The sequence below is a fragment of the Rattus norvegicus genome, chromosome 8 (genome assembly GCF_036323735.1).
Source record: "Rattus norvegicus strain BN/NHsdMcwi chromosome 8, GRCr8, whole genome shotgun sequence".
Taxonomy (NCBI): domain Eukaryota; kingdom Metazoa; phylum Chordata; class Mammalia; order Rodentia; family Muridae; genus Rattus; species Rattus norvegicus.
The window spans coordinates 70,720,072-70,725,252 of record NC_086026.1 but is presented as its reverse complement, the minus strand read 5'-3'; the positions used below and the strand labels follow the sequence as shown (position 1 = coordinate 70,725,252).

Below are 5,181 nucleotides of genomic sequence, written 5' to 3'. Positions count from 1 at the left end.
CTTCCCACCTGTCAGTCCCCTCCCCCATCTGTGTGTGTGTGTGTGTGTGTGTGTGTGTGTGTGTGTGTGTGTTTGAGGCTTGAGCCCAGGTTTTATAGTCTCTGTGGCCCCTCCAAGCTGGGCTGGTGTTTCAGGTCTGTTGGACAGAAGAGAACAAAGACCGGGGGTTGAGAGCTAAGGGGATACATTTACAACCTGGAAATGCAAAGCCCAAAGCCTGTCCTAGAATGGAATCTGTGTGGGTTAAGACACTGACCTTAGATGGCAATTTCTTGCCGCCAGCCTGGGTTCCTTTTGTTATCACTCTGGGAAGCTAGCTGGCCTCCACATGCCCTGTCCCAGCCTCGCAGGCTGCCTAACTGGAGGCCAAGGCTGAACTGAGGTGCATGCTGGTCTTGGGTCTCAGATGGCTGACCTAGAGGAAAGCACCATTGTACCCTGAGGAGTGTCAGATTTTCAGGACACTCTTCTCAGTGTGGTTTGTGTCATGCGACCCACAGGAAGGCTCTGAACACCCTGGGTCCTTCTCAGCACCTGCTTCACAGAGGAGCAAGTTCAGTCTTGGCTGTGCCCTTGACACCTTCTGGAAACTGCTCATCCAGGCCTTACCCCAGCCACATTACATCAGGGGCCCTAGTCACAGCATCTGGCTGTTTGTGAAGTATACCACCTGATTCCAAGGAGCTGCCAAGCTTAAGAAGTACTGCTTAAGAGAAAAACAAAACAAAACAAGACAAAACAGTGTACATTTCTACCCCATTTTGAGTTCTTCCCAGGTTACTGTAGGCTTTGTGCCTGTTTATAAAGACTTTACAGGTGAATGTGTGCTTTTGTCTTTCTGAATTTGGGTCACCCTGTTTAATGTTATACTTTCCAGTGATGAGGAAGGACATGCAAGGGGGAGGAAGTGGGACAAGTAAGAGGAGCAGAGATGTGGGCAGGGGGGACTCATGTGGGGGACCAAGGGTAGAAGGGGTAGGGGGATGAAGAAGAATCACAAAAGATGCTCTGTTCAGAAACGCCATGACATCTAAGACTTTAAAGGCTAAGTTAAAACCTTTTTAATTTAAAGAATAAGTAAAGTCGAACATACATGTGTGTATGTATGTGTGCACGTACATAAAATATTTGAAAATGTGTTTATAAAACAAGGGAGAGAGTGATCAAGAAAGACTTGATGTTAACCTCTGGCCTCTACACATGTGCATAAACATATGCAAAAGCACCTGTACAGACATACCCTCCCCCGCAACATGCTCACCTGACTCTCCTATTTCCATACTCCCTTACCCGAAAACCCCATGACGTTGAAATTACAGGCATGTACTCCTGTGCCTAGTTTACATGGTACAGGGGTTGGAACTCAAGGTTTAGTACTCTAACAACATCTATAGCATCAGCTCCAGGTTTATCTTTTTTACACTCGGGCACACACACACACACACACACACACACACATACACACACTACAAAGATCCTTAGAAGGTTCGTTCTCTTTTCAGAGTGGGTGAAGCAGACGGTCCCATGTAAAGAAAAGGTACGACAGCAGGTGTTGAGTGCGTCCTGGGACTCAGGCCCAGACCACAGTTCCCAGATCAATGTCGTCCACATGTTTGCTGCACACTCGCTTGTGGCCCTGGGAAGTAGACAAATGGGACACTGTCTCTTCTGGGGACTTCCTTTCCAGTGGGGAGCCAGGCTGTAAGTAAACAGACAAGCGTCTATTTGGCAACGGCAGTGGTTAACGCCCTGGGCCAAGACCCCTTCTTTCCATGCTTCCTTTATGAGAGTCAGGAAAATCCATTGATAAAATGTTCTGTCTCTGGGTTTGGCTATGTGGGATCCCTAAGAACACAACAGATTTTAAAATAAAGCATTGCTTTTTCCTTCTATCTCCTCACCGAACCAGGAAAAAATGGCACATGATACATCTTTCTATTATACTTTCCTCTTTTTCCTTTTCTTTCCAGACAGGACCTCATATAGCTCAGGTTGACCTGGAACTCACTATATACTGAGGATGAAGTTCTGAGTCTCCTGCCTTCGCCTCCCTAGTGCTGGAACTACAGACATGCACCGGTGGTCAGTCTGTGCAGTGAGCATCTGTAATCCCAGCTCAGGGCTTCAGCCATGCTACAACAAACACTCTTCCACCCGAGAGACACCTTAACCCCAGAGATTACTCTTTATATATTAAAAAAAAAGTGATACTCCAAGGATCCGTGACCTTTTCAGGATGAGAGATGAGGCAGGCTACCCCAGGGTGGCATGCTGAGAGTGCTTACTAATTGTGGAAGAGAAGGGTGCTTGCTGTTTCATTGCAAATGAGCTACAGGGTCCCATGGAGCTGAGGCAACACTGACTGGATATGTCACTTTGATTGGAAGGAAAAATCTTCCCACTGTACCAAGGGGCTACGCCCTTAGGCAAGCTTGCACCAGGCCCCAGCAGCCTGAGGCGCCACGGGGTGTACATCAAATACAAGCTTTTGGTTTTCGTGTGTGTGTGTGTGTGTGTGTGTGTGTGTGTGTGTGTGTGTCTGTGTGTGTGTGTGTATACACACATGCATGCGAGTGTGCATGCACAGAGTCAGAGTCACAAAGACTCCAATTTGAGAATCTATAGAATGGTAACACCTCATTTAGTTGGTGTCATTAGGGAATGAGGGGTTCCACGTAAGTGAGTTTTCCAGATAATTGAACTTTATTCCCCCAAGAGCCAAAGCTTAAAAGACATTAACCACGTTGACAGAAGGCTCTCCTAAGCATGTAGCACTGCCTCCAGACCCTGGGCATCCAGACAGCGGCTTGGCAGCTTCTCAGAAACTTGGGTTGGACCCTCCACATCTGTTTCTGGGTTGGGTTGGGTTACAATGGCTTCAAGCAGGGTGGTTCTCAGCCTGAGCAGCGCATTCAAATCATCTTGAGAGCTCTAAAGGCTCCTGATGCCCATACTAACCTCAGGCCATTTAAGCCCGAGTCTCTGGGTGGCAGATAAAGGCCTGAGGGTTTACCACGGTTCCCCTGACGGTGCCAGCATCATCTGTGTGAGGAGCAGTGTTTTCCTCCAGTAACAGATGGAAAGCAGAAAGCAGCATCTAGGGGCCTGGGCTGGTGGCTTTGTCTGCACAGTACTCACCTCAGATTGGTGAGGACCTGAGTCTGATCTTCAGAACTCACATAAAAAGCTAAGGTGTAGGGTGTAGAGAGATCTGTCATCTCTCAATGCCTGCTGTTTCTGCAAAGGACCTGAGTTCTTTTCCCAGCACCCATGGTGAGTGACTCACAACCACCTGTAACTCCAGCTTGGGGGCAGGGTGTGAAGCACTCTTCTGCCATCTGACCTCTGCTAGCTCCCCCTTGCCCTCCCCGCATAGAGCCTGGGGTGGTGTCATACCTGCAATCCCGGCTCTGATGTGGAGAGAAGGAGACTCCTGGCACTTGCTGACCAGCCTTGCTTAGCCCAGTGGGTAGTCTCCAGGTCAATAGGGACTCTTGTCTGAAAACAAACAAACAAACAAACAAACAAACAAACAACAGCAACAACAACAAAAACCATAAGGTGATTCAACCAAGCAATGTCCTCTGCCTTTCATATATCCATACACATGCATGTGAGCCTGCACATGCATGAACAGACACACGTGTACACATGCATGCACATAGAGCATCTAACACAGCGTCCAAGTGCTCATTGGCCCAGGCATCCTGTATCCTTAATCCCTGTGGTTTTCTGGTAATCCTAGAGCTACTCTTTAGATGGGGCCATTGTTGCAAGGGCACAGCGGGAACTGGCCCCTTTGCTTAGCTAGGTAGCAGCTGAGCTGAGCAGTCTCATCGTCAAGCTCTGCTATGTGACAGCCCTAGCAAATGCTCCCTCTGAGTCATGATCTCGCCTTCCTTTGGGAATCTGTGCTTCCTTCCTCCCAGTCGGTTCCTGGCAATACCTCTCTCTGCAGACTATGTGCCCGCCACTACCCCGCCTCACCATCCTGGTTGTCCGGGGATACGGGTGCACATGCCCACGAGATGTGTACAGACAAGTCAGAGCAAGAGGTCAGCTGTCCTGCTCTTTCACTCTCGGCCACCCTTATCCCTTTCAGACAGGATCTCTAATGGAACCTGGAGCTGGGCTATAGACCGACAACCCTAGCAATCACCCTGTCTCTCCTACTCCTACTGCGAGCCAGCGTTCCAGCCATGCAGGTGACCACACTGGCATTTTAGATGGGAGCTAGAGATTGGAACTTAGGTCTTCCTGCTTGCTCGGCAGTCCTCTCACTCAGCAAGCCATCTCCCCATTCTCTCATGTCTCACCGTTCCGAACCAGAGGCTCTGGTCTGCCTGTGGCTGGCGAGTACAGGGTTTTCAGCTAGATTAGCTGGCCAATGCACTCCAGGGCTCCACCTGCCCCTCCTCTCCAACTCTGGGATACAAAAAAAAATTATTATTTTTTTTTAACGTGAGGTATGGGAATTGAACTCAGGTCCTAATGCTCCCACGGACGAGTACTTACTGACTGAGTTATCTTTCATCTCCAAAAGAAGTCTCTTTTCTGAGAGGAAGGTGCTTGAGCTCGGGGCAAAAGCTCCAGAAGGTTGGTGATTTCACCCAGTGTGCTGGTTGGGCTTTTGTCAACTTGACATAAACCTAGATATATCCTGGAAGAAGGAACCTTAACTGAGAAAACGCCTCCATAAGATTGGCCTGAGGGTGGGCTGGAGAGATGGCTCAGCGGTTAAGAGCACCCGACTGCTCTTCCAGAGGTCCTGAGTTCAATTCCCAGCAACCACATGGTGGCTCACAACCATCTGTAAAGAGATTCAATGCCCTCTTCTGGTGTATCTGAAGACAGCTACAGTGTACTTATATATAATAAATGAATAAATAAATCTTAAAAAAAAAAAGATTGGCCTGAGGGCAAGCCCGTGGGGTATTTTCTTGGTTAATGATCAATGAGGGGTGGCCTAGCTCGTTGTGGGTGGTGCCACCCCTGGGTAGGGGGTCCTGAGTTGTGTGAGAGCACAGCGCTAGGAAGTAAGCCAGTAAGCAGTATTCCTCCGTGCGCGCGGCCTCTGCATCAGCTCCTGACCTGATTTGCCTGGATGACGGACTGTGAGCTGTGAGATGAAATAAACCCTTTCCTCCTCAAGCTGCTTTTGGTCGTGGTGTTTTATCACGG

At 48.9% G+C, this 5,181-nt stretch overlaps 1 long non-coding RNA gene across 1 annotated transcript; it reads right to left on the bottom strand.

Annotated features, from left to right (window-relative positions):
* Nucleotides 1-1,046: 1,046 nt before the first annotated feature.
* On the bottom strand, nt 1,047-4,694 carry LOC103693113 (uncharacterized). Its single transcript, XR_593958.4, has 4 exons — nt 4,516-4,694; nt 4,317-4,425; nt 3,397-3,498; nt 1,047-1,699 (listed from the first exon to the last, which is right to left on the bottom strand). It is a non-coding gene; the product is annotated as an uncharacterized LOC103693113 (long non-coding RNA).
* Between the last annotated feature and the right edge of the window lie 487 nt (nt 4,695-5,181).